At 43.4% G+C, this 23222-nt stretch overlaps 1 long non-coding RNA gene across 1 annotated transcript; it reads left to right on the forward strand.

Annotated features, from left to right (window-relative positions):
- The first annotated feature begins 980 nt into the window (after positions 1-980).
- On the forward strand, positions 981-22409 carry LOC122464244. The gene is made up of 3 exons (XR_006288187.1): positions 981-1016; positions 5378-5473; positions 22158-22409. It is a non-coding gene; the product is annotated as an uncharacterized LOC122464244 (long non-coding RNA).
- Positions 22410-23222: the final 813 nt, after the last annotated feature.

Genomic DNA, 23222 nt, shown 5'->3' on the forward strand with positions numbered 1-23222 from the left:
GAGGTTCACGAGCAGATCTCTTGACTTTGTGGGGCCATGGATGGGGTGTGCATAGATCAGGAGGTGCGGGGAAAAGTGCCGCCAGAACGTAAGGAGAAGGTTCTGGAGGAGCTGGAAAAGGGGCTGCAACCTGGCACACTCCAGGTACATATGCACCAGGGTCTCCCTCACACTGCAGAAGGGACAGGTGTCGAAGAGGGGGGTGAACCATGCCAAGTACATACCTGTGCTCACGATTCCATGAAGGAGCCGCCAACTAAAATTCACAGTGGGCCAAGGGTGCAATAAAGGCTGGCCCATCGGCCCACAGGTGGAAGGAAGTCCTGCCACTTGGTATTGGTGCAAGACATGAGGGTGAGGAAATGAAAAGTATGGAGCAGGAGCATGTACATGTGTGTCCTGGGCGCGCTTCGGAAATGAACCGGCTCAGGTTACGGAGGGGAGGGGACTCGTGAGGCACAGACCCGATAAGAAGATCCGGACGGCTGGGGGTGAGGTGTGGGCAGGAAGCACCCTCCTGAAAGACTCACCCAACGAAAGCCTGAGAGGTGGGCCCAGTGCAGCAGCTGAGCAAGAAATTACTTTCTTTAGGAGCTGATGTTACCACTTACTCACATTGAACAGTTTGGCACCTACAAATTGAAGCAGTCCCATTATAGCCCATGAGTCTACCTGCAAAAGTACTATGCCATCTAAGGGTAACACCTCCACTTTAACAGGTGTATTGACGCAGCATCAAGTTTCCAAACTCCATCTGTGACGGCCACAAGCCGCTTCTTTGTGCCCACACAAAATCACTATCTCAACGTTATGGCATTATATCACGACGATGCAAAATCACAATCTGTTGCTGTGCTTTGAAAGGGGCAGGGCGGCAGGTGAACCGCAGGCTTAGGGAGGCTAGCCCCCGGCCGGCCCGCCCCTTCTGCCAGGGGCCCCGCCCCTCCCCTCACCGGAGCCCCACCCTCCCCCAGCCCCAGAGCTCCTGGCCCCCGACCCGAGCCCCAGAGCAGCAGGTGCGCGGGCGGGCAGGCAGGGCACGGCCCCTAGCACGGCGGGCAGCGCGTCCCCCCAACCCCGGCGTGCCGGGTGGGCGGGCAGCACGGCTCCCAGGCCTGGATAGGCAGGCAGCGGGAGCACCAGCTCCAGCCGCCTGGAGTCCCTGGCTGCAGCCCCACTAGCCCCAGCCTGGGGCAAGGGCGCCGGAGCCCTCCCGAGGGGGGGCGAGGACCCCTGCCCGAGGTGGAGGCAAAGGCAGGCAGCCCGCTGTCCATGTCCCAGGCCCCTCGCCCAGGGCAGGCGCGGTGGAGAGACCCAGGCTCCCGCGCGGTTCTCCCTGACCCGGCTGCGGCGGGGGCCCCCGGAGCCACAGCTCGGCCATGATAAAAACCAGGCGGGCAGCTGTGGGAAACCATGGCGGACCCTCCACCTGCCCGTGGGGGGGGGGGCGGCAAGCAACCCCCGGCCCGTGCCCCTGCTCCCCACCCGCCTGGGGCAGAGGGAGGGTCCACGACTCCTCACAGCTGCCTAGGCTCCCCGGCCGGGCTCCACGGTGGCCTGGCGCGGGAGGGGGTCGGGGTCCATCCCGGGGAAAAGTGGACGGGCCAGGCGTCAGCCTTCCCCTGCCTTTGATGCCCGCAGCCCATGGGGGAGGGTGATTTGGTATGGGCTTACCCAACAAAGCTCCCTTCTGCTTGACAGCCCTGAATGGGCAGGAAATGAGCCAGCATAAAACAGAAATAATGGAGTGGTTTTCAAACTAGGGAATGCAGAATAAAAACTAAAATGCCAAGCAAGAAAAGATTTATCAGGTGATGTTGTGGGTGAGAAGGTTTGGCAGGTATATCATGCTGTGAAGATTGTCTCACTTGCTTAATTTAAAGTCAAAATGTCACTGTCTAGCTAGAGTTAAGGAAAAGGAACGTTGTAGCTATATTTGTCTACCAGTAATGTCATCTCACACTCAGTCTAGGGCTCCATGCATAGAAATCCTTACACAAGAACCATTAATCTGTTTGAAGGGGCTGCAAAGCCTATCTCTTTCAGGCAAATTGTGTGTGAATAATATTCATCTATATATGTTGCTCCCTGTGTATGGGTGCTGTCAACTCCGATGATGTTATAACAAGTTTCATAATATTTGGTGTCTTTCTTAAAGTCCCATCTCCTGGAGTAAAATGATTACAAAAGAATCTCAGCTTTCCTTAAAAAACAACAACAAAAAAAGAAAAGTAGATTTCTAGCCCTCACAGTTGTACAGAAAACTATGAAAATATGAACCCTGAAGGCTCACATAAAAAGAAGCCCAAATTTCATAATTTTTTCGTGTCCTGACTAGTGAGTGGGGTTGACAATATTGGCTAATGAAACACACATCCGATATGTAGAGGAACGTAGGAAATGGTGAAATAAGCTCGTTACTTCTGTTAAACATTTTTGAGAAGCTGGAGACACAGAAGACTGGCCTGTTGCTTTGTTTAATTTAGGTAAAAAATAGCCCAGATTTTTGGAAACATATCTATCAGCATTACAGAACAATATATTTTTTTCTGCCTATTTTCCCTTTCAAGAGGGCTAAAAGTGCTTAAAGCCCCTTAATGGTTTATTTTATATTTTAAATAGACTTGTGGATTCCTCTGCTAACTTTCACACATATGCATTTTACAAGAACTAAACATGTTTTTAATGTTGCCTTATATGAATCAAACCAAAATGTTCCGAGGAAAGGACAGAGAATCTGTTTTACACAGTGGCAACTTCATTGAAATCAACAGAGTAACATTGAAGTAAAACTGAATCAATTTGTGGATGTGGGCCACAACACTGTATTGTACGTAGCTTATTTCTCCCTGCCCCCCATCTTTCTTTTGAAGTTCTGATTAATAAGTCATATTCCCCAGAGGAAAAGAAAGATATTGTTCAAAATTAACAGACTGTATGGGAAACAGATTTAAGCATCTCTTTCATTATCTCCCTTGGCCAGAATGAGATATGATCAGCAGTTCATGGCTCGTTCCTCTTAGCCAGTGAGGCAGAAATGCAGCATAATGAAAATAGATCAACAGAACATACTTGATTACAGAAATATGAGCAAAGACATCACTTCTGAAGAAGATGAAAATTAACAGGGTCTATCTATACAATTTTTTTTTCTTTTTTTCAGAAAAGTAGATAGGTAGGTGGAGGACAGACCATCACTGGGTGGAGAGTTCAATGGGACACCTACGTTTGAATCTTAAATTTTTAGGTGAAGAGTCATAAAAAAAGACAAAATGAAAAAATAAAATAAAATCACTTTACTACTGCATGCTCTTGCTGCTTGTCAGATGGCAATACTTCAGAAAATGAAGACTGGTTCTGTGGTTAAGGAACAAGCCTAGAAAGTGAGATACTTGAGTTCAATTCTCTTGCTTTATCACAGACCTTTTCTGTGACAAAGGGTAAGTCCCTTAATTTCTCTATGCCTCAACTTCCTCTTCTCTAAAATGGGGGTAATACCACCTACCTTGAAGAGCATTTGTGGTAATTAATTCATATGTAATGAATGCTTTGAGTTCCTTGGGTAGCAGGTGCTATAACAATGTGAAATACAGTTATTATTTTAAAATAAGTTAATTCCCTCACATTTCTTCTGATCTCAGATACAGGCCTCTTATGTGTTCATGCAAATGTTCTCATCTCAACTGTCTTATTTCAACCTCCTCCTGTTTATAAAACCTCAGTCTTCCAATAGGGAAGCAAAAACAGTATCTTTTGATGTAGGCGAGCAATCACAGCACAAACAGCAAATCACAGCAATAGTCACACAGTTTGAGAGCAATTCATAGGCTGAAATGTGTTCATATAAATCATTCGTTAAAGAATTTAGAATAGCAAATCATAACCAATGACGTCTGTTCACAGATAATTCACAAACGGAAAAAGGGTTAAATTTGCAGAATAAATATTCACTGCAAATAGTTTATCCAGCTCCATTTACTTTAATTCCGCTTTACTATGTGCTCAACCCCAACATCATTTTTTTAAAAATGCTGAAAAATGTTAGATTTGGTGATAGGGACAATTCCTGGCCCATTGACTCTAAGCATCTAGAGATGGGTTACCACAATTTATAGTGGTGTCAACAGACTCCCACACATAAATATGGGACTCTTGGCTTCTATGATCCTATATTTCACAAGGCCTCCTAATCACACGCAGCATAGTGATCCATGGGAAATCCAGGCCCTAACTCCACCAATCTAATCACATCCCTGCAGAGAGCCAGTCTGTCTATACCAGGGGTTCTCAAACTGGGGGGGTTGGGACCTCTCAAGGGGTCGCAAGGTTATTATATGGGGGGTTACGAGCTGTCAGCCTCCACCCCAAACCCTGCTTTGCCTCCAGCATTTATAATGTGTTAAATATATAAAAACATGTTTTTAATTTATAAGGGGGTCACACTCAGAGGCTTGCTATGTGAAAGGGGTCACCAGTACAAAAATTTGAGAACCACTGGTCTATACAATATCCTGCTCTGCCATCCCCATGTCAGCACAGATGGCTCTGTAACTGTGCTAGCATTGATCCATAACTATGCACTACTTCCAACAGATGGCATAGAAGCGATAAGTCAGAAAGTAATACTGCAATGAGTAAGAATTATACATGTGATATGCAAGTGTCTTTAATAGGCATGACCTTGACATGCTTAGCATCACCACTGTGTGATCCTTCCACTTCTGCCGATATGGGGAGTCCAGCATTTTGTGTAGTGGGGCTATTCCTTGGCGCTGTGCCCTGCAGCTCACTACTGAGCATACCAGAAGTATTCTAATGTTAGAAATGTGGGATAGAGGGGCTGTTAGGCCTCCGGAGAAGAAGGTATGCATGCCACATTGTCTCTATTCCCTTCTGTGATTTACAACTATATATGGCTGATTTTACTGATCATTTGCTCCCTTACACAATAGAGATCAGAGGCCTTGCTATTGCCTGGTTCATCAACATACACTGAAGAACAGATAACTAATACATCTAGGTGTGGAGGAATGAATTTAGATTATGTGTAAGCAAGTGAAACTCCCTATGGGAACGGCCCCTGTTTATGACAGAGATATAATCCTTGGGCTGTTCCTTTCTTTCACATTGATGTGCCTGTCAAAATGGAATCCAGCAAGCAACGAAAGGATTAATGAGGGTGACCCAACCTCCTCCATTTTCTAGTTTGTTTTCAAACCTATGAACAGCAAGAGGCTCTGCCAATAAAATATTTTGATTAGTGCTAATGTGCCTCTTCATTTCAGCTAGAGTAGGCCATTGTATGGTCTCAGACCTATTTTGCCAGCTAAAACAAGCTGATTTTACATATAAAACAATTTATTTATGTTTTTGGCAGAGAGCTGGTAATTCCTCCTTTTGATGCATTGCAGAATGTAGTGGGAGAAAGTGAAGGGCTAAAATACCACAATGCAGGAGATTCACCAGCAGGCAGGTATGTACCCCGTGGACTATGTTTTAGAAAAAGGCCTCCATATTTGGATGCACAAAATTGTGTACATATACCCATTCCCCAAATTTTACAGGTGCAAACACCAGCACACAGAATTAAAAATTTCTAACATCTGAACATACACTTGAAATCATCCAACTAATATACACAACTGATAAAATCTGTGTCCTTAAAACCCACTGAAACAATTGAAAGTACCAAGTAAGTGTTTATATATTTTTGCACATGATCATGGGTCCTGATCCAATGCCCATTGCAGTCAATAGGAACCCTTCTATTTACTGCAATGGGCAATGGATCAGGCCAAAACAGACAGCAGGGACTGAAAATGTATTCCAGGGTATCTTAGCCTTGGAAAGTCCCTGACATATGGTAGGTTGTAAAAGAGCTCTCCCTGCTGAAATAAAGCCGTATGTTGGATTGGCTGAATGCGTGCCAGCATGTTAATATAGTATATTGTTTACAGACTTACAAGCTGGGCCAAGGCAAATCTTCAGCTATTGGGACACCATGTACTGAAACAGTTTTTTCTACTTGGAAGCCTCCCTTCAGGTTCTCACTGTACCTAGGGTCACGGCCGCATTTACTCATGATATATGATGTGTCTGAGATTAAGATACAGACCTGCTTCTTCAGAGGCAACAGTTTCCCGCTGACAGAGGTGAGGTGCTACTTCCAGTACTCACTCACTGTGGAAGAGGAGGGATCAGTGCAGTGGCACCAATTCAGATACTTCTTGGGAGGGCAAGTTCCAGTCCATGCTCATTCCCTCATCCTCCTGCAGGGACCCCAGGCCTCCTCCCCCAGCCAGAGAGTCTCCACTCTCCCTCTTACCCACACAGTGCATGAGCAGGTGCCTCCAGGAGTCAAGCTCTCAGCCGGCTCCCCTGTGCAGGAATAAACTGCCCGTACACCAGCTCATGACAACACTGCCAGACCAAATTTGAGTAGTGTTGTTTCCCTGTGTGCTAGGTTGCAAAGCCACTCACTGAAATTTGGCCCGGCTCCCCTCTGTCTGGATGGAAGGCTGAAGGGTCAAATTTCAGTGGTATTGTAACCATGCAGCTGGAGCAACACTCCAGACTGCTCTGGCAGCAGTACTGATTTAGTATGGGACCATTCCTTAAAAACGGTTGCTCCCCTCCCCCGACTACAGAACTTGGAGCAAGTGCAAAGACATGGATTCTGTGATACCACTGCAGACCTCAGTCAAATTTGGCATCCCTTTGTGCTAGGTGCAGGACAAACATATACCTAACTAGGGTTTTAAATTGCTGCCCATCACCATAGTATCTGAGCATCTTCCACCTAAAATCAATAGCAACAGCAGAGTCCCTAGTGGACTTCATGGAGTCTCTGGCACTTCTCCCTTTACAAGATGAAAACTAGACACTGTGCCAGTTCCATGTTTAATTTTAGAGCTCTGGAGTTTTAAGGTGGTTGGGGCAAGTCAAGATTGAAGCAGAGGAGAGTTGGACTAAGGGCAGGGACAGGAAAATATAAAGGGGAAAGGAGCAAGGGGAGGGGAAACATCATGGGCAGAGACACCTTATAGAGTGCATATTATTTATTAAATATTTGACTTACCTTCTAAATAGACAAAGACAGGCAAAGGATGGAAGAAAGTATTATTGCCTAATTTCACTTTGGGGGCGACAAAGAGAAATTAAGTAATTTGCCCAAGGTCGGACAGAAAGTCCATGGCAGATCTAGGAACTGAACCTAGGTCTTCTGAGTCCCAGTCCAGTACCTGAACCGCAAAGCACCATGATTATTTTATTTTGTAACAATTTTTTAATTATTATAATTACTATTATCCCCCAAACTCCTAGTGGTGCCAGTGGAAGAGCCTTGTGACTGGTCTTGCCATGGCTGGTCAGACAGGTATTATGTTGCTAGTAAGGGTGATACTACAAAAATGAAGTAACGTTAATATGACTATGCTAATACCTGTGTTAAGCCTCTGAGCATGCCTAGTGTGTTTGCAGAATTCTGAGCGGACTCACATAGAGCTGAGTGCTTATGCAATCAAATAAGTGCTGAGCTTTCTCTCCTGACTAACCTAACTCCTGCTTTAAAAACATTACAATGGCCATTATCCCACACAGAAGTCAGAGGATGAAATCCTGGTCCTATTGAAATCAGTATAAAAATTCCTATTTGGTGGGGCCAGGATCTCACCCAGAATGTTTAGCTAAACGTGTCTGACTATTTCTGGGAGCTTTACATTATCAGTAATATACTCCTTTTAACTGCAGCACCAGCCCCCTGATGCTTTACACACAGGATTTGAACTTTGACGTTTCAGTTAATTTCAGCTAAAAGTTGAGGTTGAAGAATTGTTTCACCTGAATGCTGTTAACACTCCCAATTAATTACACCTTTTGTTCAAAACCTTTACACTTCTTAAAAACCCAAAAAGTAAAAAAGTCTGGAAATGAACAACGAAGGCCAGACCTACACTATCACTTACTTTGATATAACTTATGTTGCTCAGGGGTGTGAATAAGCCACCCACCTGAGCGATGTAAGTTACACTGACCTAAGCACAAGTGTGGACAGCGCTATGCCTGTGAGAGAACTTTTCCCACTGACATAGCTACCGCCTCTCGTGGAGGTGGATTTATTATGCTGACAGGAGAGCTGCCTCCCTTTGGCATAAAGCTTCTTCACCAGAGGCACTACAGAGGTGCCAACATAGCACTTCGAGTGTAGATCCAGCCATTTCCTCACTGCCATATAATTAGCAGGGCTTCTGAGGATCTGTGGACCTAGAAGCCCTGAGATGCCTAGTCCTAGGGCATTCCTCATGGTGGGTTCAACAAATCAGCATTTTCCAATGAAAACTTGGTTCACCAGAAAATTCCTACCCAGCTCTACTCATCCCTATAGTATCTGATTGCTTCACAAATATGAATACGTTTATCTTCACAACACTCCAGTGAGGTGAAGGGCTATTATTGGTCTCATTTTTCAGAGGGGGAACTGAAGCACAGAGAGATTAAGGTCAAAAGTATCCACTAATTTTGGGTGCCCAATTTCAGACACCTAGAACCTGATTTTTCAGAGCACTTACCATAATATAGCACCTTCCATGTTCAAAGCACAGCTCCCACTGACCTCAGTTGCAACTGAGCATGCCCAGCACTTCTGGAAAGCAGACCCCAGGCCTCAATAGTCAGACACCCAGAAAATGAGGAACATGCAGTGAGTGACTACTGGCAAAAAAAATTGTTCAAGTGAGATATGAACTGCGTGGCAGAGACACAGACAGAATGCAGTTCTCCACAGTGACATTCAACTGCCTTAACCATGAGACTATCCTTTCTCTTCCTGAAATTCCTGCATACCTTCCAACTTGAGACAACAGTCTCCTATGCTACAGAACTCTTGCTCAACCTCTTGCTCAATGAATAGGTTCATTCTCTGCACTGAATGACACAGGGGTCCTGTGGAAAATAGAAGGTGATCATGTAATTAAGAGACTGTCATAACGTACATGCACAAAGGGCTAAATGATGGTTGCACTGGCAACTGTAATTCTGCCATTTCCTAACTTTAAAGTGCTTGACTTTTTGCCCCATTGTTCTTTTAACAGTTTTTAAATGTTCCTAAATGTTAAAAAACAAAACAAAAACACCCCAGAAAAAATAGAAATTCCGTCACATGGCATCGTATTAACACCTGCATGGGTTAACAGCAGGGTTGGAATCTTTAGATCTACCATATGGGCTGTGCTTGAGCTAATGGAGTAACTGGTAGCAATAGTAGTTAACACCCTCTATGCGGGCCATTGGGTTTCACAGATACGTGCTGTTGTCAGAGGAATGGTGAGGCTCAGGAATCTTGGGTTCCACTCCAGACTTTGGAGGGGAATGTGCTCTCGTGGGCACAAGCTCTTCTGCCTATTCTCCCTGAAGTGTGACCCCTTCTGCTCCAACCCATCCCAGTCACCGTATGTTACAAACACATAAAAGTGGATTTCCCTGTAAGGACAAGGCCACATGGGTAAAATGAGCACCACAGCATCTGAAAGTAACATTTCATGGTTTATGTTATATTTTATTCATAAAATAAACCAAGATGACAAGAGATGTCAAGCAGATACTTGTACACAAGCAAACATCCTGCCCTATATTGGGCTAGAGTGCTACGGGCAAGGACAGCATATGCAGCCTTTGTCATCCTCTTCCCCTTGAAAGCACACATATGGCAGGAGGTGGGCCTGGCTAATGCACCAGCCTTCTGACCACATTCCCACAGGAACATGAGGTCTGTGTGGCTTAGAGGACATGCCCAGACCCCAGGGCATAAGAGCGGCCATGCTGGACAGTGGCTAATGCCAGATGCTTACACAGAGGAACAGCTCTGACTGAGAGCAAACAGTTGGATGTAGGAGACAGTGGTTCAAAGCCCTGCTCCTAGTTATGCATAGTAGGCACTAGAACCTGGGTTTCTTGCAGCTTTGCTGTGTGCCCTAACCAGCAGGCTAGGGGTGAGGTGCTGTTTTTTCTTGTTTTAATGTCAAAAGGTCTCAGGTTTGTCTCAAGGTGGAATGGGACAAGCCTTTCCCACCCAGCCTGAATACTAGACTGGGTGTTTGCGTATAGGATTGTGCCACTCTTCCCAATGCTTGCTGAGCACTGAAAGCATCCATTCACAAAAACCAAGCACAGATTTTAGGAGATAATATCTGGGGGATGGAAAGGATGTTTCCCTTAACTAATTTTCTTCCCTGGGGTGGGTAATGATTTCTCAGAGGGCAAACTGGCTAACTTGTCCTGACAGATGCTGTCATACCAATACCTACGCTTAGATTCCTTATCAACCAACCAGATTCGTGCTTTTATAAAGCCCTTGGTTTAAACTGATGCAATCATTTTATCTGATGGATGTTGCATGGACTAGATTGACAGTTGCTTGTTGTGCTCATTACTGACCTGTTATACTCTGATTGATTAATCAAAAACAGATTTACTATGTGCTTTAGTCAATCAGAAACCAGAGTACATGTAACAGAACAGTTATCTGAGAATTATACATGGTATTTTTATAAATAAACTGCTTTATATTTTTTCTGATTTAATAATGGGGAGATATCAAAGACTTTGGCTGGCACATTTGGCATTGCATACAATACATTCTGTAGGATTTCCAGCTTTATTTTAGAGAGTATATTACAGGGAAGAGTTTATTATGACATGCTGTCAGCAGACATCAAAATGGGATGGCTTAGCGCCGTTCATCAAGCTGGTGCTTTTCCCTGGGAGTTTCAGGTTGTGGTCTGGAATCTGTCTATTTTTAAATTAAATTAAACCTCTATCCTTTATGTATATGAAAAAAACCTCAAATGTGAACTGGATGTAAGTCAATAGTTTGAAACAATAGCTCAGAGTAGTGTGAACTGCCTCATTCATCTCAATGGGGTATCAATTCTAGTGATGATAATATAAAGGTCAACATCATTAACTATTTCACCACTGATCAAAGCATGTAAAACAGACGTGGGATGATCTTAGTTCAATGATTTGCACCGTCTTTTTTGTAGCCTAAGTGGGTGGAGCTGTAATTGTGGGCTGAATTTGAAGGACAACCATCACTTGTATTTTTCCCCAGTTTGTCCTGCTGGCTAGGAGAGGATTCCTAACTACTAGATAAGGCACATTGGGTCACAGCCATAGCATGTGTAGGTTGTCATAGCTTTATGGAGTTATGACAATTTACTCCATCTGAGAAAATGGCCCTCTGTTGCGCCTTGCTGCTATTCACAGCAAACAAAGTAGCCGGCTTGGGAACCAAACATTTTCCTCTAAAAAGCATACCCCTTGATACACAAGCCAGTGCATTAGTGAATCTTCTTTCCTACTTCCCCGTTGAGCATTATGGAGAGAGCCTTTCCTGCTACGTCCGTAAGGGAAGAGCTTCTACATCTTCCTTCCTGTTTCGGAGTAGCAGCCGTGTTAGTCTGTATCCGCAAAAAGAAAAGGAGTACTTGTGGCACCTTAGGGACTAACAGATTTACTCAAATAATGCTCAAATAAATCTGTTAGTCTCTAAGGTGCCACAAGTACTCCTTATCTTCTTTCCTGTAAGAACTGGGTGAAATTTTTTGAAGGAAGAGTTTATTTGCCAAAAAATGCAGTTTTGGGTCAATCAAAACTATTTGTGAATTGGATACAAATTTGCTGACTGGTTTCAGCCCCCCCAAAAAACTGGGGAGGAGGGGCACTAAATTCACAGAGGCAGTGAAGGCAGCAGTGGTGGTGGCCCTGTATAGTCTTGTGGCTAAAGTACTCACGTGAAATGTAGAAGACCTCTGTTCAAGTCCTTATTCAGAGCAGGGATTTGAACTTGAGTCTCTTATGTTACAGGTCAGGACCCTAAATGGAATTATAGAGCATTCTGGGGTGAGGCTCTCCCAATTTTTCTTGTTGAAGATGATCTCCTTTGTATAACCAATTATTGATTCGAACAGGGACAATAACCTGAGTTTCTCAAGTGAGTGCCCTAAGTGTCAGACTAGCATGGCTCACTCTCACTGGCCCCCAAAGAAGTCTGATCTAAAGAAGTCTGATCTGTACAACACAGGCCTCGTTCACCCATCAAGCTCACAACTTTTGGTTGAGCTAGAGCATATCTTTTAATCTAAAACAGAAGATGGTAGAATGAGTTTCATAGTTCATACCTATACTATTTCAGAGCCAGGAATGCTTATTTTTTTAAAGATGTTGAAAAAATCATCCAAAAACATTGAGTCACAAGTGCAGCATTAACATCACCCCCCCCCGCCACAAAAATGCTGAAAGGTATTTTTGCTTCGGACGTGTCTTGAGATATTGCACAAACAGAAGTCAAATAACTAGGTTAAAATTGAACCTCACATTACCAAAGCAGAGAGCTAATATAATGTAGAACTTAAAATAGATAAAGTTTTACCAGACAGTATCTATATTAAAGAATCATGTGTATATATTGAACCTAAGATACCAGCTGTTGACTTTATGGAGAAAAGCATGCATCCGTATGTGTAAGTAACTTCCCTTACCTATAATGACTTGGAACTCAGCTTCTCTAGAGGATTCAGGACCTTAAATTTAATCTTAGTGGATTTACAGGTAGTTTATTGACAGGGAGTTATAAGAAAAGTGAAGAGAGATTTCTCCTGAAAGCGAGATGAATAGGTATATAAAAGTTGGGTGGGGAGGGATGCAGATAGGCAGGGTGTTGTACTGTGTTTCCTGGATGATCTGTGCAATCAAAATAGGGATGTAAAAGAAATGGGGGATACCTGACAAAAAACAAAATCTATTGCAAGTTAGTATACAAAAGTAGCGATGGTGGACATGAAAACTCACATATCGCTTATTAGATGCTGGAAGGAGGTTTGATTAAATTACCCAACAAATGCTACATGACCATCTAGAGAGCTGGTCCGATAAATAAAAACATTATTTGTGTTAGATTCCTGAACAAGCACCTCCCCCCACATTCATTGAGTAAATTGTAGTAACTTAACTGGTTCTAATACATAGTAATCAATCAGACAGATCAAAATAAAGTTGTCAGCATGTTAACTTTTGTTGGGTTTAGTATCTTCTTACAGCAGTCCCCAATTTTTTAAAAAAACTTCCTTTTAGTACACCAATAACAACTCTGTAGAACAAATGGAATAGGTCCGTGCTTTGCTCAGCCTGGGTAGCCCTTTGGAACTAGGAAATCTCTGCAGAGGGATTGCTCTGCACTGAGGATTACTGTATGCTTGTGTTTCCACCAGTGACGGATTAGCCACTGGGCCAACAGGGCCGTGCCCACGGGACCTGGCCAATTGGGAAGTCTTGGAAAAATGGGCTCCCCTGTGGCCCGACTTGCTCTGCCCACCTGGCGCTCCTTCCGGGGGACAGGAGGAAGCCCCTGAGCCCCAACCCCGCTCCCCAGCTGGAGCGTTGAGTGAGCGGGGCAAGCCCCCGCTCCCGGACCCCATTTTCCCAGCAGGAGTGCAGGGAGTGAGCAGGGGGGATTAGGGGTGGAAGGTGTGAGGAGGGGCTTCCACTTGCTGTGGTCCAGGAGCCCCACAAAACCCTAATCGACCCCTGGCTTCCACCAGCAAAAACATTCAACAGTATGATATACAAAAGGGAGTCCATAGTAGGGAGATTTAAAACTTTGTGGGAAATATTTTTGGTTTATTTAAAAAAAATAACCAAGGATTATGGAAACCTCTGATGCTACCATAATCATAAGCAAATATTTGAGAGGATTGGGATTTGGTATTTTGCAAGGAAGACACAAAAATCCACATCTGTCAGACTGATTTAGTTATTTCTGTATTCATTTATTGCCTTTTCCTACAGACACCAGTAGAAATCCTTCTGCTTTGATCAGTGCCTTGGTAAAGGCTGCAAGGCTTTAACCCTTGGAGCTTGCCTTTGATCAGCTCTGCTGTTTGAAGTCTTAGCATGGTTAATCTCTCTCTGGTGCTTCGGGGTGGAGCTGAGCTGAGCTAAGCGGGGAGACTTGGTATAATGAGTCACTTGCTATGTGAACTGTTCAATCACTAGCCATCTTGAAATAAAAGGTAGAGCTGAACCTAAAAGAAAAACTTCTCACAGAGGCAGCTAACTGGAGAGTTTTGGAAGGAGTTTAGAGAGGGAGTGACTTTCTTCCCAGGTTTGAGTAAGAAAGCAGCTTGCCATCAAGGAGTTGTGGGGAGAGACGATGTCACAGAGAAGGCCTGGCAGTTCATAACCAGCAGAGGTAAGAGGTCACAGCCTAAGTTCCCTCTAAGCTGCATGACTGTGCAGCAGCCTATTAAGCACTGCGCAGGAGCTCAGGGCTACGGCGGGGAGAGATGCCTCTCGCACAGCCCCCAACCTGCTGCAGCGGGGAGAGATGCTCCACCCCCAACCCCAACCTAGCCCAGTCCCGGACCTGCCATGGCTGGGGGAGAGGCACCCCTCCCATGGCCCCAACCCACCCCAGCCCCAGACCTGCCTCAGCTGGGGGAGAGCCGCTTCTGCCCCAACCCCAGCCCCAGCCCGGCCTGGGAAGAGGTGCCCTTCCCCTGGCCCCAGCCCAGCCCCAGAGCTTCTGTGGTGGGGAGAGGCACCTCTTCCCTGTCCAGCCAAGGTGCTGCGGTGGGGAGAGAGAGATGTGGAGAGTCCTCTCTCCCCACCGTAGTCTCAGGGCCTCCTGCACCCCAACCCCTCATCCCTGCCCCCCCCAAGCCCGCCCCCCCAGCCAGAGCCCGCCTCCCCACTCCAACCCTCTGCCTCAGTCCTGAGCCCCTCATCCCACACCCCACCGCAGAGCCCATACCCCCAGCCAGAGCCCTCACCCCCTGCACCCCAACCCTCTGCCCTAGCCCTGAGCCCTGTCCCACACTCCAAACCCCGAGGCCCCATACCCACCACATGAATTTTGTTATGTACACCAATATGGAGGTTATGTGTCACACATCAACTCCATATTGGTGTACATAACAAAATTCATTGCGCACATGCATGGGAAAAATTAGAGGGAACACTGGTCACAGCAGCATTCTGCATGGCTGGAGATAGATGAGAATGGGCAGGCTGTGGTCACCTGAGAGAAGAGAACCAGGAGGAGTTCCACACAGCTAGAAGTTTCCAATTGATACCAGGTCCTCAAAGCATAAACTGTGGAAGATAACTCTCAAGATCCAGGGATCCAAGGAACTAGAGAGATGTATGAGACACACTTGTGGATGGCAGCTCGGCCCACCCTGTAAGAAAATCAAACTTGTCCACAAAGAGTTCTCTGTATATCCCAGGAACTGTCCAATCCTTGTTGGGGGTTCGATACTCGAAAGGATCAAAAGAATGTTCTGCAAGGGACAGATGGAGAACATGATGATATGCTACCTTCTCAGAGCCAAGACATGAGATGTCATTCTAAGTTTGGATAGACTTTTGAAGTTATCAGGGGAGGATCCATTGGTGATGGTTCATATAGGTACTAATGACACTGTGTCATGGGATATCTCACATATAGCAGATGACTTCAGGGAATTTGGATGCATGCTGAAGAAGAATGTTCATGTGATCTTCTCTGAGATCCTTCCTGTCCCATGAGCAAAGGAAGACAGCAGGCAGATAAAGTGGAAGTGGCTAGATAAATCATGTAAGATGAAGGGTTTTAGTTTTGTGGAACAATGGTCCACCTTCTACGGGGAGAGGGAGCTTTGGTACCCCTTCTACTGACATAGAGGCCCTCCAATTTCCTCAGGGACAGGCTGGCTAGAGTAGTCAAGGCGGCATTAAACTAATAACAAAAGGGAGAGTAAAAAAGGAAGGATATGAGCACTCAATGAGCACAAAGTCGAAATGCTGAAAACAAAATTAATCAAGGAATCAAAGGACATGTAGAGAATACATTCTTTAATTACCTACACACCAATGGTAGGAGCCTGGGTAACAAACAAGAGGAACTGGAATTACTTATTTATGAGCATATATTTGATCTAGCTCGTATTATTGAAACCTGGTGGAGTAATTCATGATTGGAATGTTATAATTAATGGTTATAACCTATTTAGGAGGATTGAGTGGGCAAAATGGGGAGGGGAGAGCACTCTGTGTCAAAAATGGCATTACCTGTACTTCTATCACAGATAACTCAGAAGAAAATGATCTTGAATGATTACAGATCAATGTCCCAAAAAGATAAAGAACAGGATGGAATATTAGTTTAATACAGACTGCCAAATCACACTGGGGAACAGGATGACCGGCTCCTTACGCACCTATCTATAATGTGTAGGGAAAAAAGCTGCATAATCATGGGGGAATTTCAATTTAAGTGATGTATGCTATAGGTCTCAGGCTGCCAGTACTAAACCATCCCCATTGGAATTTCTAAATATTATAGATGACAATTTCTTAACTCAAAAAGTATTGCATCCAACATGGGGCAATTCTATATTAGACCTCATCTTGGCAGATGAAGAGAAACTGATCACAGAACTAAAAATTAATGGTAACTTAGGAAGAAGTGATCACATTTGTAATGTGCAAACAAAATAAAGTCCAGATCAGTGATATATATACTTGGTGCTTTAAAAGGTCCATTTTCACAAAGCTGAAAACAATTAAGCCAAATCAACTGGGAGGAAAAATTTAATCAGAAAAATATGAATGATAATTGGGAATTATTTAAGAACACTTTATTAGAGGCCCCAAAAGCCACAATCAAGGAGGAATTCTGATTGGTTTAAAAAAATGACATGTTTTAAAGGAGAAGTAAAGGCAGCTATAAAAATAATATATAACAAATGGAAGAAGAGGGAAGTTGATAATAATTAGGATAAATCAGAAGCTAGGAATGGTCAAAAATTGATAAGAGAAGTAAAGGGACACAAGGAGAAATCTATGTCTAGCAGAGTTAAGAACAATAAAAGGAGTTTTTTAAATATATTAGGAATGAAAAGAATCCTAACAATGCTGCTGGTCCATTACTAAATGCAAATGATAGAATTATAAATAACAAGGCAGAAAAGGCAGAAGTGTTCAATAAATAATTCTGTTCTTTTCTGGGGCAAAAACAAATAACACTCTTTCCATTCCACTAGTATCTCAGGAGGTTGTTAAACAGCACTTACTAACATCAGACATTTTTAAATCCTCAGGTCCAGATAACTTGCATCCTAAAGTTTTAAACGAGCTGGATGAGAGCTCACTGGACCATTAATGTTGATTTTCAATAAGTCTTAGAACACCAGGGAAGTTCCAGAAGATTGGAAGAGAGCTAATGTTGTGCCAATAGTTGAAAAGGGAAATAGGATACCTTATTATATATTATTATAATTATAGGGCTGTTAGTCTGACATTAACCCCGACATGATAATGGAGCAGCTGATATGGGATTCAATTAATAAAGAATTAAAGGAGGATGTTGTCAGATGGCCACCGGTGTGGTGACCTGCTCTTGCTCGATGTTGATATCAGTCGGCTGCGTGTGTGTGTTCCTTCTGTGTGCTGCCCCAGCTCTGTGCAGATAGCTAACACAGCAGGCCCCGAAAAAACCCCCAATGACCACAGACTCTAGTAAGGTATGAAGGCACGTCGGCCACGTTTATTGTCAAACGAAGCACAGTAATAGTTCCCTATATACTCTACCATGTAGAGTAGGGCATACTACGAATTTGTGCTCCCTGGCAATGGACACAGCTCAGACAGTGGCAGGACTTTCCACTGCCCCCTAGGCCGGACAAAGACATCCACTCAGGGATGCATTCTTATACACAGGTACAAACAATACAATTAATATAATATAATTAATACCAGTCAACATGGGTGTATAGAAAATAGATTCTGTCAAACTAAATTTATATTTTTTTATGAGATTACAAATTTGGTTGATAAAGGTAATAGTCAATATAATATACTTAGACTCCTATAAGGCATTTGACTTGATAACACATGATAATTTGATGAAAAAACTAGAAAAAAAATTAACATGTTGCATATTAAATGGACTAAAAGCTGGCTCACTGATAGCTTTCAAAGCGTAACAGTAAACAAGGAATCATTGTCAAGCAGATGTTCTTTCTAGTTGGGTTCTGTGTGGCTCAGTTCATGGCCCTACACTATTTAACATCTTTATCAGTGACCTGGAAGAAAACATAAAACTATCACTGAAAAAGTTTACAGATGACACAAGAATTGGGAGAGTGGTAAATAATGAAGAGGGTAGGTTACTAATACAGAGTAATCTTGTATTGCTCGGTAAATTGGGCACAGACAAACTATGTATTTTCAATACAGTTAACTGTAAAGATTTTGTTACCAGATTTGCCCGTTACTTTGGGGTACCCTCATTTATTAGGGTTACTCTTCTGGGGGTGGGGGTGTTCTGTAATTCTATCAATGAACTGCTTGTGTCACTTCTGTTCTCATATGGATCTCTACTTCTCCCTTCTGCAAGTTCCCTCCCAATGGAGCTATCCTGCAGGACCTAGGTTCCCCAGGGCTGGGTTCTTCCAGCCCCAGAATCAGATGAACACACACACACACACACACACACATTAACAGAGCGCGTCTGAGAGGACTGGGTTAATCAGCACTCCCAAGCTGATCCCTTATATGTCCCTGGACTCAATAGGCTGTGTCGAGCAGCACTGGCACCCTCATAGGCCATGGGCACCGCACCGGAACAGAGTACACCTAAGCAGGTTGTGTCGAGCAGCACTTTCAAGCTGCCTCCCTCATATGCCCCAGGTTCAGCACGTCCCTATCCCCACTTTCATGTTACAATTGTGCTGGTAGTAACCCACTTGATGAGCAAACCCCACAGGATTTTTGGGCACTGCAGGGATCTTTAGCTTAGGTGCAAGGAGCGTTGCTGCAGAGCGAATGGGGAAGCCAAAAAAAAACACCTACGAGGGGGTGGGGGGGAAGAGAGAGAGAGAGAGAGAAAAGCAACCAGCTTAACCATGAAAGTTATTTATTGCCAGGTAATAACCATACAAGGGGAGCCAAACAAACAAAACAGTTATAATATTAAATCTAACTTAAATTTGATTATAAAAGTCAGGTTTAGAAAACTATAACTGATCACGTAAGTCAGGGTCAGAAGGCTATATCTAGAGAGAAAAAGAGAGAGAGAGAGACTGGGTTCTCACCACTCCGTGAAGCTTGAGTCAATCGGGATTCTCAGGCGGTGGTAACTGATGGTCCGGAGTGCTGGAGACTGGCAGAGCCCCCAGCATGATCAGTCAGGAGAAGATGAAGTCCCAGTGCAACTGATGCAGATTTTGGATCCAGGCATCAGAGCACTTACTTGAGCATGGGTAGGGATTTTTGTAGGGAAAGAACAATGGTTCAAGAGAGAACACTAGATTTTTTTGTGGGTAAACTGATGGCTCAAGGGAATATACCAAAGTTGTTTTGTTCAGGCTAGACAATAGGAACTGATTATTCCTGGCTATGGGCGGTGTTCCTTAAAGGGAGCTCACAATGCAATTAAGCAGCTTCAGTATTTTGGATACCAATAAAAGTTTTAATACTAGAATTGGTCTGATAACTACTGAGCTGGGTGTGTGCAGGCATGGGTTCATTAACATCTGTAGCAGAGATTCCCCATCATGCAGTGCTTCTCTGTTTTTTTGGTGCCAGAGTTCAGTGCGGTTCTTGCCTTGGAATCTCTGTTCTCCATTCAATATGCTAATGGGGATGCCTCTCCGTCCCATCCTTGATGCAAATGAGGCTAGGGGAGTTTCCTTAATCCTGTCACCCTGGTCTGGAGGGGTTTAGATGTGTCTTCCACGGACTTTTCATTGCTTTTTGTAAGTCTTTCTTCTGATTGGCTTTGGTTCAAGCAGAGGCCGGCGGGGAGGGGAAAGGTCTTTCACGAGTCAAACAGGCTGGGTACTGTGCCCTGGTTCCCCAAGAACACAGAGTTGATAGGTAACAAGTTACACCTAGGGAAAAAGAGTGTAGGTTATACTAACAGGATGAGGGACTGTATCTTGGGAAGCAGTGACTCTGAAAATTATTTTAGTGTTGTGGTGGATAATCAGCTGAACGTGAGCTCCCTGTGCAATACTGTGGCCAAAAAGGCTGATGTGATCTTTGGATGCCTAAACTGCAGATTCTCAAGTAGGAGTAGAGAGGTTATTTTACCTCTGCATTTGGCACTGGTGCAAATGCTGCTGTCCAGTTCTGGTGTCCACAATTCAAGGAGGATGTTGATAAATTAAAGATGGTTTATAGAGGACGATTAAAGTATTAGAAAACATGCCTTTATAGTGATAGACTCAGAGAGCTCAATCTATTTAGCTTAACAAAAGAAAGGTTACGGAGTGACTTGATTCTAGCCTATAAGTACTAACATGGGGAACAAATATTTAATAATGGGCTCTTCAATTGAGCAGAGATAGGTTTAACATGTTCCAATGGCTGGAAACTGAAGCTAGACAAATTCAGACTAGGAATAAGGTGTACATTTTTAACAGTGAGAGTAATTAATTATTGGAACAATATACCAAAAGTTGTGGTGGATTCTCTATCACTGACAATAATTAAATCAAGATTGGATGCTTTTCTAAAAGATATGCTCAAGTAATTATTTTGGGGAAGTTCTGTGGCCTGTGCTTTACAGAAGATTAGACTAGATGACCACAATGATCCCTTCAGTTCTTGGAATCTATGAATTTATGGAAAGGTGTTCCACATTGCTGCATTATGGATTTTCTGTCTTTAAGATGCCCTCCTTTTGCTCTGCAATTAGAAAATGACAAATGGATTAAATCTGAGAGCAACTTGGTCTTGTAAATCAGAGCCTTGAAAAGAGACCTAGAGTATGTTCAAAGTGAATATCACAAAATAACCCCAATACTATATCGGCCTACTCCTTATTTAAATGGAAATTTTGCCTGCAGGTTCAGGCTTCGTTTATACAATTTTTTTTATTGTGGTTTGTTTAGGTATCTTTACACATCTCTTTGTAGTTTATTTAGGTGTAAAGAGAGGCAAATAACCACAATCTGTTTATGCCTGCACTTAACTAGAAGTTTAGGTTCACATTCTCCTTAATTACGCACATACAACCTGTTAGCTCCATTGCAGTTACACTGATGTAACAAAGAGGAGAACTTGGCTTGTAGCATTTTAGTGGAGAGTTAACCACTTTTAATGGACAGTTAAAATATTTTACAAGTAATTGTGTGAATATTTGCACCTTGAGCAAATGTTGTATATTAAACTTTGATTTGCAATTTGTATGCGTAATTTATAAAATGAAACCATTACTCTAGACTCTAGAGCCAGCTGGTGTTTTTTTGCCTCTCTTTCTCTCTCTGTGTGGGTTTTTTTTTCTTTAAGTGGTTGTAGTATCTCATTGACTGAGAAATTCTTTTTTTATGTGTTGTTTGGACTATTGTGCTGAAGTAATTTTCTGATATATACAGTATAATTTTACACGCCACATTTTACAAAATCTTACATTCCTACTGTATGTTTGGAGGGTAGGAAAAAGCCCCTTAATTAATGTCAGGATGGTGAAAACTCCTTGTAGGGAAAATGATAAATATTTAGAGTAAAAGTATGTGACATTAAAATACATTTAAAAGGTGATCTGTAAAGGTCTTTTTAAAAAAGTGGTAGTGTGTGTTTTTTAATCATCCCTGGCATCCATTAAAGAAGATCTGAAGAGGTTTTGTTAATAAAAACAACCTGCTTGTGTCTGGTCTTCTCTACGTTTGCAGGAAATAATCCCCCAGGAATCTCAGCTGTCACAGCTTTTCTTGTAGAGACCAGGTACTTGACCTTTACCAAAGGCATTCTCCAAAATGTTCGTTTGTCATTGCACCTAAATTGGTATTAACAAAAAACAAACTAGGGGCCCATTTCTCATTTATGCTAAGGCTCCTTTACACCACTCTGACAGCGTAAAGGGAACTTAAATTGGTCATAAATTATTTACATCATCATCACATCAGGCCCTAAGAGTTCTGAACAGTCTGACTCGTGTGAAGTCATGAGTTCACTAGATCTCTAGTCACTAGAGAGCTTTTGAGGCTAGACGAGACCTAAATGTCTAATGCTGAAAACAGGGAGGAACACTTCTGAGGAAAAATCCCAAACCTCTAGGCCTTTATTATATACTATAAATAGCTAAAAGTGCATAAACAATTCTCTTTCCTTCACAGATCACATTTAATGTCCTCCAGACCTGGCTCAGTGCTAAGATGTGCTCTTTCCAGTTGTCAGGCTAAAGTCAAGCCTAGTCAATACATAGATTGGAGACCTTGTTGGATGGGAAGCCTGCTTATGGTTGAAAGAAGCAAGAAAGGTAATTCAGATTGGGGCAGATATGGTCAGAATGTTGAACAAGGTAGATTATTTTTGCAGTGATGTGTTGGATGCATTCAGGGTAGGTAAAATGCAGGGAAGCCCAAGGAAGTGGTGGTCTGAATATGAAGCCTGGACAAGGATACTAAACAATGGGGATGGAGAAGAATGGGCTGGTTGTTGGAGACATCATAGAGGAAAAAGGGTAAGATTTGGCAACATGACTGATAAGGGAGAAGGAGCAAGAGAAGTAAGATAGTGGCACCAAGGCTGCGATGTGTAAATTTCAAATCACAATTAGGAAAACTTGCCGTGACTCACAAATATAAAGAAAAGGCTCCTGGACTCTGCTATGTCCCTCAATCCAAAATTACAGATTACTCATCCTAATGAAAGTAACAGAACGCCACTAGCTGTCACCTACAGCCCCCAACTAAACCCTCTCTAGCGCATCATCAAGGATCTACAACCTATCCTGAAGGATGATCCCTCACTCTCACAGACCTTGGGAGACAGGCCAGTCCTTGCTTACAGACAGCCCTGCAACCTGAAGCGAATACTCACCAGCAACTACACACCATGCAACAAAAACACTAACCCAGGAACCAATCCTTGCAACAAACTCCATTGCCAGCTCTGTCTGCATATCTATTCAATGGACACCATCATAGGACCTAATCACATCAGCCACACCATCAGGGGCTTGTTCACCTGCACATCTACCAATGTGATATATGCCATCATGTGCCAGCAATGCCCCTCTGCCACGTACATTGGCTAAACTTGGACAGTCTCTATGCAAAAGAATAGATGGACACAAGTCAGACATCAAGAATTATTCAGAAACCAGTAGGAGAGCACTTCAATCTCCCTGGACACTCAATAACTGACTTAAAAGTGGCAATTCTTCAACAAAAAAACTT

The sequence above is a fragment of the Chelonia mydas genome, chromosome 2 (assembly GCF_015237465.2).
Source record: "Chelonia mydas isolate rCheMyd1 chromosome 2, rCheMyd1.pri.v2, whole genome shotgun sequence".
Taxonomy (NCBI): domain Eukaryota; kingdom Metazoa; phylum Chordata; order Testudines; family Cheloniidae; genus Chelonia; species Chelonia mydas.